The sequence below is a fragment of the Otolemur garnettii genome, unplaced genomic scaffold (assembly GCF_000181295.1).
Source record: "Otolemur garnettii isolate 467f Iridium unplaced genomic scaffold, OtoGar3 scaffold00242, whole genome shotgun sequence".
Lineage (NCBI taxonomy): Eukaryota > Metazoa > Chordata > Mammalia > Primates > Galagidae > Otolemur > Otolemur garnettii.
In genome coordinates, this window is record NW_003852637.1 from 1748991 (window position 1) to 1762813 (window position 13823).

Sequence of the window (13823 nt, forward strand, 5' to 3'; positions counted from 1 at the left end):
CATGTAGAGTATTTTGGATTGACTTAAGTAAAATATATCATTAAAATTAATTTTACTTGTTTCTTTTTTACTTTTTTAGTGTGGCATTAGACAACTTAAAATTACATATATGGCTTGTATATTTCATTCTATTGAACATCCCTGAGCTAGAGAATAAATATATATTGCAAGAATAGGATTCAGAACAGTTCCATCAGAGCTGACCCTGATATATCATATTAGGGTAGAAGTTAAAGAAGCAGTCACCTGGGACAACTTCATAACTTTATAGTTTAAGAAAATAAGGTCTTAAGTGATAAAGTGGCTCACTCAGGTCACCTAGCTAGTTATAAACAAAACCCAGACTAGAACCCAGTCCATGAGTATTACCTCTATTATTCTACCTTTTGAAATTCTGTGAAAATATAACAGTTTAAATTTTAAAAGATAATAGTAACTGTTATACACCCTTATTCCATGCCACATTCAATAAAATGACTTATAAAATAGGAAATGCTCAAACATCTTATTATAAAATCATGACCTCAATAAACAAAAAGTGCCCTTTGTTTACCAGTCAATCTATTATTTAGCTAAAATTTTCTGTCAACTTGTGATTTATTTCAGTTTTATTTTACTTTAGGCACATACACATTACATTTATTTCAACCCAATTTCATACTAATTATAAAGAGAATATCAGCCATTTAAGTATATATTGCTAAAAACAGTTGTAAGAAAACATACCTAGAAAAGTTCAAAGAATTTATTTCTCAACTCTTATGTTTATCTACCATTTGCAAGTGATAACTCATTAACAATCTGTAGTGCTCATCAGTGTAATACTTATGGAAAATTAAAGGTCAAGAAATTTAAAATATGGCTAGAGTATACGATGATACATTACATTTCAAATTCTGGCAAGATTTAAAGTCCTACTTTACCCAGTGAGACCTCCAAAGACATCATATTGTAGGTCAACCATAGTTCCAGAATCACCAATTACAACCAATTATAACCAACCAAAATCTATGGTAGTAATTTCTTCAATACTCCAAGCTATAATAAATCTATTTATACTTCTCATGTAAGGGCACAATAAAAAAAAATTGAATTATCTTTTCATGCTAATTTTCCATGTGAAATTGAAAAATAAACATCATTTTATGCTATACACACTACTTAATTTTGTGAGATAGTTTAATAAGCTAATAATAACTGCCAAAATCATGGTAGTTATCTCCTTTGTGGAGCTATTGCTCCAAAATACAGTGTTGATAAAAATGAATAAATATTATTTGATTAGGCAGCATGCTTATTTCATTCTGTATATAGACCCTATATTTACTTTAACAAATAAAACTACTATGGCATTCCAAAATGATGCTATTGAGAGTAATAAAGAATACCAGCTGCACTTCTTGATTATCTGCTGCTACTTCAATGTATCACATAGATAAAAGGCAGATAGAAATCTAGCAAATAGAGTTAGATAAACAGAGCGTGTCTATGCTTTCCAAAGAGGAGTTTTCAGTCTTGATCTACATGTTTTCTCTTCTTGGCCTTACTATTTGTGACCCCTAAATGGAGTTACAGTATTCATCAATTCCAAAGTTATCCATTTCTGAACTCCTAATATAGCAGCTTGTCCACTGGCTGCTGTCACTTTGCAAAAGTACAGAATCAGGTGTCACTTAAAGCTAAACTTCAGCAAATCCTTAAAAGAATTTTAAAGTTTTCCCTTTTCAGCTTACGATGCAAATGTTAAGTGTCCCACTGTCATCCACTCTTAGTAAAGTGCAACCCAACATGGAGCTACAGAGAATCACTGCACCTTCGGTGCCAGCAGACAGAATCACATGTTGGTGTTTATATCAACCTACTTTATATGAAGAATAACTTGACAGTAAATGGTGATGAAATTGCATAAGCATCTGTGGTAGATTTAATACAATGTTGAATATTTACACAAGCTACATCTCAATAGACCTTTAATTTGATGTAATGACTAGAATTTGGTATAAGGGATTTTATATTTCCATAACTCTCAGAGCCTCACTAAGAGATAAAGACACAAAATTCAATGACAGCTTTTAATTTCTTTCACTACATAGCCAAGTGAAAACATGGCTATATTTTGAACTTCGCTAGTGCAGGCTAATATGTAATTTCTTTTGTGTTTTTTTCCTTCACCAGTCAACTTGAATAATGTGTAATTTACACACTGTTACTCCTATATGAGGCTGAGCTTAGCCACCTGGTTCAAGAGCAACAAAAACAATTTACCACGTCTTCCACACAATTGTTCACTTTTGCTTTAAAATTTTTACATAAGCCATGTCTACTATCTTGCCATCTTTAAATTTGGAATTGTTCCTGAATTTAATTATCTTAGTTATTATCTCCTCTATTTGATCATTAATACAGAGGTCATATAAAATTAGACCTTATATTGATTCTAGAAACAAGTGCCAAGGTCTTCCCACATTCAAGGTTCACAGATGTATAAGGTATAAACTGTAAAAATAGTCAAGAATCTATTAATATCATGATAATATTTTAATAACTATATAATTTAATTAGAAAAAATTTTAGATAATATTTAAGATTTTTCCATATAAAGTTTTCAGGGAGTCATAAATTGGGATACACTTCAAAGCATCTTTTGAATTCTTTTAATGGTTCAATTAGGCTGACAAAGGTGTTTCTATTATAAAACAGATGAGTAAAATGAAATTCAAATTTAGAGAACTGAGTTTGGCACAGTGGTAGGTGTCTGTAGTCTCAGCCACTTCATAGGTTGAGGTGGGAGGATCACTTGAGCCCAGGTTTTAGAAACCGGCCTGGGCAATACAGTGAGACTCCCATCTCAAAATAAATACAACAGGCCAATTGCAGTGGCTCACCACCATATTTTGGGGGAAAAAACAGGAAGATGACTTGAACCCAGGAGTTTGAGGTTGCAGTGACCTATGGTGAGGCCTCTACACTCTAGCCCAGGCAACACAGTAAGAATAATAAATAAAAATAAATGTAAAAGGACTAATAACCAAAAAAAATTGATAATATTATAGTATTTTAACTAAAGAAGATATCCTTCTCATAAATTATTTTTCTCCATTTCATTATTTGTTAACATTTTAAAATCCACAATATGATAAACTATGCTAAAGTATCCCATACCTCTTTGAAAATAACTAAAAACATCACTTCCCCCATTTCTAAGTCAAAAGTGAATATTCAAAGATAATTGCAGGATGTTCAGTTCATTAGCCAATATTCCCCCAACACCTTAAGGCAGTTTTCAGGTTTTTTTTTTTTTTTTCAGTATGATCTTATTACTACCTAATTATCCATATTGCTTTTCTTCCTTTTTGTTAAACTGAAATTCACCCGAGCAGTTTAACCTTTCATTTAGAATCATTAAATACACCCCCCTCCTTCGCTGATAATTGGCCTCTTTATTAACTGATTTCTCTCCTTGATTTATTACAAATCTTTTTTGCCAAATTTGGATCCATTCTGTTAATACATTCTTTACCTTCTTTCAACTCAATTAACACACTGTCACTATTACCAAAGCTTTCCTATTATTTCTTCAAGTTTTTATTGCTCTTTAAAGATCCTCTAATAGAATAATGAATTTTTAATAAACCTGGAATATTTTAATGATTCTTACTTAAATCTATGGTAAAATTTATGTGAGATATACTGTTCTTCACATTGAAAGGTGTCCTACTGTATTCTCATAACACTATATTAACTTTCCAAATCCACATACATAAATGTTTGTGATGTACCTTATGATCGCTAAAAACACAGAAAGCCATATTATAATTACCATATCCACAGCCAAATCAAACTGAGTTGGCTTCTCCTTCAGTTAGTTCCAGCATCCATACAATTTCTAATAAAGTGAAACCTATACTCATGCCGTCAGTAAATATTAACATAACCAGAGTGCGAATAAACCTGTCACTAGATTATGCAAAGGAGTAATAACCTTTTATAATAAGAAGCATTGAGGCTTCTCATTAATAGAAATAAACAACTTTTTAAAAATAATGGAAATAAACAACTTTTTAAAAAGTATTCCCATTCACTTCTTGGAAAGAACTGTTTTCCTAAGTTCCAAAGTACTGATAAAATTTCGTGGCTATGGCTTTAAGCTCTTTCCCTTTCTTATCAGCCACAGACACATTTCCCAGCAACTGCCACCTCCACTCACTAAAAACAGGGCCTTTTTTTTTTTTTCTAAATGGCAAAGAAAAATGGGAAGATAACTACTGACCTTGGATCAAACAAGGTTAGGGTTAAGTTTAATTTTTGACATTTCTTCCACATTTTTAGGACCTAAACTATGAAACAGAATATAAAATCTAGCATCTTTAGTTTGTAAGAACAAGTAGACAGTGTGTTTACTGATAGGAAATGCATTTTAAATTGATAAGACAAATGAAGATAATCAGAACAAGAGTAGCCATTAAAATCTTAAAAACTCTACTCCCAAAATAAATTACAAGGAATAAAGAAATACAAGTGTTCTACAACTTTCTTACTTTGAATCATTTTAATAGGAAATGAATTTGATCTCATTCTCCTGTAAAACATGTACTTCCCAATTTTTATGTTTTCAACTTTTAGTAATTTCAACTAAAGACATAATCTTGATGAGCATATCTTCACTTGATGCATTAACCAATAAAGACCCAGTGTTTAAAGTCTCCTATCTGTTCCAGAATTTTCTGTTTAATGTGTCAACATAGGCCATGCACCCTGGCTTATGCCTATAATCCTAGCACTCTGTGAGACCAAAGCAGAAGTTCAGGGACTTGAGACCAACCTGAGCATGAGCAAGATCCCCATCTCTTGTATGAAAAACACAAAAATTAGCCAGGTGTCCTTGTGCACACCTGTAGTTCCAGCCACTTGAGGACTGCTTGAGCCCAGGTGCTAGGGGTTGCAGTGAGCACAATGACACCAGCTCTAGCCCCATTGACAGAGTGAGTGAGATCCTGTCTTGAGAAGAAAAAAAAAAAGTGTCAACATGGCTCTTCCTAAAAAATTTCAAATCAATTTTGCCTCTAGCTTCAAAAGAATACAACATATTTTTCTGGTATTCTGGGGGACTGATTCTTATGTCCAGCTTCCTAACAATTCTACCTTGATCCCTAAAACTGTTTTCACACAATTTTTTAAATGGAACAGACCTAAGAGATCAGCTATTTTATACTTCTTATTATGTAGATGCTAAAAATAGCCCAAGGAATAGCTTAAGATAACCTGTGCAAGGTCACCCAGTCAGTTAATAAGTGATGCAACCTAAAACAGAAACAAGATCTCTTGACGCCTAGTCCCATATTCAGGCCCTGCAAAATAGAAACAGGCTTTCAGATTTGTTTCATGGAAAATAAAAAAACAATTTTTAATTAGTTAGGCAATTACTTAAGTAAAATCAGGGCAGGGCAGTGCTTGTGGCTCAAGGAGTAGGGTACTGGCCCTATATACCAGAAGTGGCAAGTTCAAACCCAGCCCCAGCCAAAAAACTGCAAAAAAAAAAAAAAGAAAGAGAGGAAAAATCAGTGTTTTCAAACACTTAATAACCTTTTGTAAAAGTTCATTTCCTTAAATATATTAAAGGTAGAATTGTTTTTATACTTTTTAATTACTTAACATGAATTCTATTGCCATTGTAACAAATTACAACATATTTCGGGGTTTTAAATAACACTCATATTTTTATTTCACAGTTCTCCAGGACAGAAATCTGGTGTGTTTGGCTGAGTACTGCTTAGAGTCTCAAAAGGACAAATATCAAGGTGGTCTGGTCCTTATCTGGACATTCCAAGAGAATCCATTTCCAGGCTCATAGGTTGGTAGAAAAATTCATTGTAGTTGTAGGACTGTAGTCCTTGTTTCCTTGCTGGACTTTAGATGGAGGTCATTTTTAGCTTCCTGCTTTCCTTCCTACTTTCCTCTGATGTTCCCTACATCTTCAAAGCCAGGAACAGTGTGTTGAATCCTTCCTGTGCTTTGTATCTCTCTTCTTATGCTATATCTCCTTTGCTGCTTCTTCTACTTTTAAAGACTCAAGTGTCTACATTGTGCCCACCTAGATAATCCAGGATAACCTCCCTATTTTAAGGTCAAGTGATTAGTAACCTTAATTACATCTGCAAAGTACCTTTAGAAATGGATATAAAATCTCATCATATTCACTGTTCCAAGGAACCAAAATTCTACCTATTATCCTTCACACATATTTTATTGATGTTACCTAAAGGAAATGTGACTTGTTTTCTAGCAAATCATATTATTCAAACTCTTACAAAAAAATAACTTTCACCCCTAACATTTATATATTCACTTCTAGGAATGGCTTCCATCAGCCCAACTTCAGTCAAGTGCCCACCCCTGCACCTACCACCAGGGGGATGTGACCAGTATCAGGTCTGAAGTTGCCATCATGAAATTCTTAACACTTTGAATTTGTTTTATAAGTGTAGCCCAGCAGAACAACTGACTATGTGCTGGGGCTCATCTGGAGGAAAAAAGTATTTCTCTTTCATTTTTAAGGAATATTTCCAATAGGTACCACATTTTAGGTTGAGAGTTTTTTTTTTCTTTTACCACTTTAAAGATGTCATTCAGTTCTTTCCTGTCTTTTAATAGTTAAAAAGTCAGCTATAGTTTTGTTTGTTTGAAGTGAGTATTGTGGGTGCCCGCTGTGGCACTCCATCACCATGGGAATAAAAACAGCCAGGACACGGATTGAAGGTACATGGCTGCCAGAGGTGGACTTACCCTATCTCCAGGGAAGCCCAGATTAATCTCTGCCATGGCCTTGTATTCAAGCATTATACAACGGGTTTGGGGCCCCACATACTAGGATCAGGTGCTTAATGGTCAATACGTACTCTTTCCCCATGGGATTCCACTCCCACCCTACTGCACCATGAATGTTCACACCTGCTTGCTAATGAGCAACCGATCTTATGTCATTAATGTCTGCAGCTGCTTGAGGGCTCCTCTCCCAGCAGCAAAATATCTCCAAGGCGGCTAGGAGATGTCTCACTCCCAGTGCCTTCCTCAACAACCGGTGGCTGCTTCTATAAGCCTGGTGCTCAGTATCCTACAGAGTATATCTTTTTTTCCTTTAAAGATTTTATTTTCTCTTTGGTTTTCAGTAGTTTGACTACCTTGTACTCTAAATGTGATTTCACTGTATTTACCCTGCTAGTGCTTTTTGATTCTGTGGGTTGATGTCTTTCATTGGTTTTGGAAAATTCTTGACCTTAATCTATTCAGATATTGCTTACTCCTCATTTTGTATGTCCTGTTCTCTGAAGCTCCAAGTGGATGGTGGTCAGTCTTTCTCCTCATTACACTATTTATATTATTCATTGTGTACCCCATTCACTTTTGCCACCCATAGTACAGTTTATAGATATTTTTTAACTGACCTGACCCCCAGTTCATTAATTCTCTACTCAGCTATGTCTAATTGTCTCAACTGTTGAGTTCCTCATTTCATTTAACAGTAGCTTTCACTTCTATAATTTCTTTAAAATCTTTCTGTAATAGCAATTGTCTGATTTCTTTTATGAATGTATTTATCTTCATTTTTTATGAGGTTTTTGTTTCTAGTCCTTATCTTAAACATTGTTATTGTTGTTAAATTTTAAGCCTTTTTGATTTTGTGAAGGCAAAAAGTGGAAACCTAGTAAACACATGTATATGTAAAAATAAATAAAAATAAAAAATAAAATCTTTCTGTAACTTCTTATTCTCTGCCAAAATTATCCTTTTGCTATTTTTAAAAGTACATTAATCATAATTAACTTATAGTTCATATATGATCATTCCAATATCTGGATCACCAAGAGATCACGTCTATCTTTGATTGTTTTATTTTATTTATCTTCATCCTAGCTTCCGATATTTATGGTATAAATTTTTGTTAAATACCAGGTATTGTGTACAAAGATAATATAGAAATTCTGCATGATGCCTCGTGATTCTGGGAATGACAGATAGTTAAAAAGTAAAGGTAGATTTCCTTAAGATCGGGTGATCATAGGCTACATTTCAATTTTTGTAAGTTGTAATCTATTTCTAGTTCTCCCTAACTCTTAGGATATCACCCCAATGAAAAGCTTAGAGTGTGTGAATTCTAGTTTGTGATTCCTTACCTCTGTGAAATTGCCAAAAACTATGGGCACTATCATAGCTGCCACTGCGTGGCTTCTCAACCTACTGGCCTGTGCTGCTCATATATTGACAGAACCCAAAGTGAAAAGTGGTACCAAATGCAGGGCTCACTTCAATGTGTCTTCCTTCATTTTTAGGTCCTTACCCATTCATACTGCTCCAATGTCTTTGAGATATATACAAGTCTTATATATAAAAGTCTTTAAGTCATCTTTATCCTTTTTTTTTTCCTTAGTACAGGCCTTAGGTGAAATAAACTAGTCCTATTATAGCTGAAAGTGGAAATTAGGCACTAACTAATACCAGCGGCCTATCTTTATGTATGCCTCTACAGGTTACTGATTCTAAAATTATTTTAGATAAGTTGGCATACCTATGTGATAGTTTATCTTTGCCTTGTGTTATATTTCCTCCTTGAAACCCAAGCTGTTTACTCCTCTAAAATCTTAATTAATTCTCTGCTATAATTATTATTTAAACATATTCAAAATGCTTCTCCTCAACAAGTCAACCCAACTCCTTACATATAACATATGATGTGTATTTGGGAGATCCTTCTTTGTGAATGCTGTCTTGCACTTATTTTTTTAAATATAACTGACAGTGTTGTCAGAGACTGCATTTTTTCCAAGTAAAAATAAGCACAGTTATAAATACTCACTATTTCAGAGACTTCTGCCTGTATAACTTTGTTTTTTGATAAGTTCTAGTTACTTCTCAAAGGGTATAAGATTTATAAAGTGGGATGTGCAGAAGCAATGGAGATCTGCTATAGTTAAATTACCATAAAACCTCAATAATTTAAAATTGAAACCTGTGATCAATGAAACATTGCAAAGCTGTAATTTATCTCTAAACTAAGAAATTTTTTATTAGATAATTAAATTTATAAACATTATGAAGATATTATATCATATTAAAAAAGGCAAACTGTTTTTAAGAACTGCCTTAAGGGCATCAACTTTTTGTATGCCTACAAATAGCATTTAAAAAATCAGTTTAATCTATATCAAGTAATAGCATTTTATGTAAAATAGTATTCATTTTTTAAAGAAAAAGTATAATTTGTAGATACACTTAATGATAAATAAAAATTACAGTGGATAATTAAAAGTGCCAAAAACTCTCTCTTCATAATAAATTGAAACAAAAGATTTCACTCCCCATCATATTACTGTCAAATAAAAACAAAACAAACAGACAAACATTAAAAAAAAAAAAAAAAACCTAAGCACTTTGTTCTGCCTACAGAACCTTTCCTTGAAAGTCATGGTCTTTCTATATTTGTGCTCCTAAATATACAATATTAACTACAAATCAGAAAAATATTTGGCTATAGACAAAAAATCTGGGAATGAGGTGCTCGCGTCAGCCGCACATATACTAAAATTGGAATGATACAGACAAGATTAGCATGGCCTCCACACAAGGATGACATGCAAATTTGTGAAGTTCCATATTTTGGGGAGGAGGATGGGGGGTCTGATGTATGGTACACCTCTGGGGCAGGAGACAATTATAAGAGAAACTTTAACTAACAATCACAATCAGTGTAACCTAATTCTTTGTCTCAATGAATCCCAAACAATTAAAAATAAATAAATAAATAAAAAGGAAACAAAACAAAAAAAAAAAAAATTGGTAATGAGTACAGATGGAACAGATAAATGCACACAATTAAACTTTCTCAGCTCAACAGATAACTGGCTTTTAATACAATTATAGGTCATTATTTTAATACAATAATGGGTCATCATTGCCCTGAGCAATGTTTCAAAATATGAATTTCCTTTTATAGTAGGCTCCAATTAATTTCCCTTGGTGGGTCAAGGGACCTTTGTAGATTTACAAGCATTCAAGACAGAAAAGAGTTAGCATCTTTCTTTTTTTTTTTAAAGGCTTTATTCTATTTTTCTAGCTTAAATCTTCATAATTCTCTGGTTATACTAACCTCTAGAATATCATCATCACATTGACCATTTGTCTAAAAATAGCAATTGGTTTAGCACGTCACAAACCAGTTGTGGAAATTACATTATAGTATAATTTATTATATTATTATTATATATCACATATAGTTTATTTTAAATTATAATATATATTATATTATGTTCATAATAGAGTATTACTGCCATCAATGAAGAGACTACTATACATTTCAGGAACCACCGTATCAGAAATTTGATGACATACCAAACCCACCACGACTTCTTTGCTGAGAATGGGTAAGTTGCTCAACCACACCATCACCCCCCAATATATAGAGGTGTTATATAACAGTATAATGGCCAGGAACACAGTTTTGAAGTGAGGCATTTCAAGCCTTTGCTCTGTCATTTACTTATCATGTTCTTATCAAGTTAGTTACTGAAACTCTCTATTCTTCAGTGTTGGCCTGTATAAAATGGGGGTAACAACAGTATGTATTTTATTGGATCTTCTTTTAATAAGAATTAAATAACAGTAGATTCAGAATTCTTAGCTCAAAGGCTAGAAAATAATAAGCAATCAATAGTAAAAAACTATAATGTCTCTCTTCATTATATTACATACCATTTTCCCTTTGTCTTTGAACTGAATCACTGCAACATTTTCCCCAACCAAATGTTTACCTACATTTGGAAGTCTGCCTTTGCTTCTAGCAACTACCTTAGTGTGTTCTACCTCAGACTTGTGATTTCATTTTAGTTCACCTTAGACTCACCCCAGGGAAGCAGCAATGTATAAAAGAAAAAGGTTTAGATATAGCACTGCCCAACAAAATTATGTCTGTCTCATGTTTAGTTTTAAATTTTCTATTAGCCACATCTAAGAAGGAAAAATAAACAGGAGAAATTTTCATAATATATTTATTTTCCTGTAAATATCCAAAATATTATCATTTTAACAAGTAGCAGTAGCTACATTTCAAGGACTTAATAACTACATGTGTCTACTGTATCAGATAGTGTTTAAAGTCAAATGCACCTAGACTCAAATTCTGGCTTTGCTATTTATTTGCCATTTACTTACTATGAATCTCAATTCCATGATGTTAGAAATAACCATCTCCAGATATGAGAATTAAATAAAAATGGCATACCCGAAGTACTTAGCACAATGTGTATATCCAGGATGCTCATTAAATAATTCCTTCACCTTAACTTTCTATTCTGGAATTGAACAATGGTTCAAAATAATGAAATCTGTGATCTAGCACCTTCTATCTTTCCTATAAACTGTAGCCTTTTCCTCCACCTTCACAGCTCTCCCTCCTTGCTTCCTAGCAGCTATAAATTTGACCCAATTTCTAGGAAGCATGGATCCTTCTAGTTGTGGTGCAAGTATGCGGTCTTAAGAAACTAAAAAGGCCTGTGCCTGAAAGAGAGACCCACGTCCTTCTCCTCTGCCTAGTTCATCCACCTCCCCAGCTGGCCCTGCTGCCTACTCAGCCAGAGTTTCTCACTCATTTATCTGCTACCAATGCTGCAGCCTCCTCAGCATCTGCCATCAACATCAGTGCTTCCCTATTTGAAGAGAGACTGGCCTCAAACATGAAAAAAGTTGAGCAGCATACCACAAAATAACTAGCCAGTATCCTTCAAAAGCATCAAGATCATAAAAGACAAAGAAAAACTGAGGAACTACCACAAATTGAAGGAGAATAGAATGACATGAAAAATAAAAATTAAAGATGGGATCTTATATGAGATCTCAGCTGAGAAAAGGACAATTAGTGAAAAACTGGTGAAATGTGAGGAAGGTCTATAGATTAGCTAATAATATTGTATTGGTGTCAATTTCTTGACTTCAATAATTGAACTATGGTTGTGCATAATGCTAATATTACAGAGTATATGGGCACTCCCTATACTATTTTTGCAACTTTTCTTTAAATAAAAATAAGGTTAAAGCACTTCTAAGTGTAATTATTTGGAAAGTTATTGTTGAAAGAACCTCTGTCCCAGTGGATCCATTGAGCAATATATATTACCATGAAATAGTGCTACTAGCATGTTAAGCCTGTTGCACCAAGGCCATCACATAGGTTAATGAAAAGTCAATTCAAAGATATAGAAAATCCACCTTAATCTCTACTATTAGTTTGTAAATCCACTGAGAGAGTATGAGGCTGTCTATATATACTCAGTAATACTGAAAAGCTGATGACAGCAAACCACATTTTGTGCAACCAGTGATGTTATTATATAAATATATCTTTTGAATTAACATTACTGAATAACATGCTTAAACAATAACTCCACTGTAACCAAATTTTTTACAGAAAGAGAGAGACAAGATAAGGAAGAGATAAAAAGAAACTTACCTATATCCATCTACCTCCTTTCCCTGTACTACTCATGCTTTAGGAAACAGAATTGGAAGACAAGTTCTGAACAAAGCCCCTTGCAATACAAGGAACAGCCTGTTCTGCTATATATTATGTGTTTCTGTAACATGAATTACCATGAACATAAAATGAGTTAACACAGACAACTGGCAAATGGAAAAAAGATTTCAGTGCAGTGCAGAAATTACATTGGATCACATGTAATTTTTTTCCCCAGATCATTAACGTTTTGCCTTATTAGTAACAGCAACTGAAGGCCAAGTAGACTAATGGCAGCAAGCCAGGAAGGAATCAGTATTATACATCCAACTTTCTTCTTAGAATTGTTTATTGCAAAGTTAGACCTCATCATGGTTTATAAATAAATAAACAAAAGAAACACAAAACAATGAGCAGAAAATACATCTCAGATGGTGCAAAGTTTAGAAGCTTTTTTCTACCTGAAATTTCTGATGATAATGTGTTTCTACCCTTGTATCTGCAGTTAGCCACAACTTTTCCTTATATCACCTATAATCAGGCTACCTTCATCTTTTCTGTTTTAACTAAAATGCTACTTTTACTACAGTTTATTAAAAATTTCATATCTTTTAAAGTGTTAGCATTTTTAGTGAGATTGTTATTGTTTTGATTAGTTCTCTGGTTACAAAGTTACATAAGCTCTACTGATTTAAACATGAATTTGCAAACTATAAATTCTCTAGAAATGTCTATAAAATACTATAGCATTTCTACTATAATATTTCCACACATCTGAATACATCACAAACCATCCCAGAATGTTTTAAAGTAATAAAAAGTTCAAATTACTTTGTTTTCAAAAATTACTTATGTTATCAATGAAGCATTATTACTGTCAATTTCCAAACAAAATGATAAAGTACATTTTATATTTAGCTTTATAGTCAACAGATATAAATTTCTGTGTTACTCACATATTTATTAAATAGATAGGATATTCCATTGTAGTAATGAAAATTATCATCTAGTTCAAAACCAGACTGATGCACTTTGTAAGAAAAACAAATATTCAATGATGTTTGACATGAATTAAATGTATATCAGGAACATTAATCAAATCAGTCTTTTAAAATGAAGCAGTCTATGAATTGTATGAAAATATAAAGATATGTTTCTACAAAGTATTTTTGCTCATAAACTGAAAAGATATTTTAAATAATGTAATATCTCATTGTGCAAAAGAAGAATTTAGTATCAGACTTTTGTTTTTTCTCAAAGAAAGCAATAATATTTCTTCATGACTATTTCTTGTTAAATAATATAACAGCAATCACTAAGCATT

General features: G+C 33.0%; 1 protein-coding gene and 1 non-coding gene across 3 annotated transcripts in view; one reads left to right on the top strand and one right to left on the bottom strand.

Moving 5' to 3' along the window:
* The window catches only part of IMMP2L (inner mitochondrial membrane peptidase subunit 2), an 898438-nt gene that overhangs the window by 812320 nt on the left and 72295 nt on the right, over nt 1–13823 (bottom strand). The window lies entirely within an intron of this gene.
* LOC111722373 lies at nt 9550–9654 on the top strand. Its single transcript, XR_002771197.1, has one exon. It is a non-coding gene; the product is annotated as a U6 spliceosomal RNA (small nuclear RNA).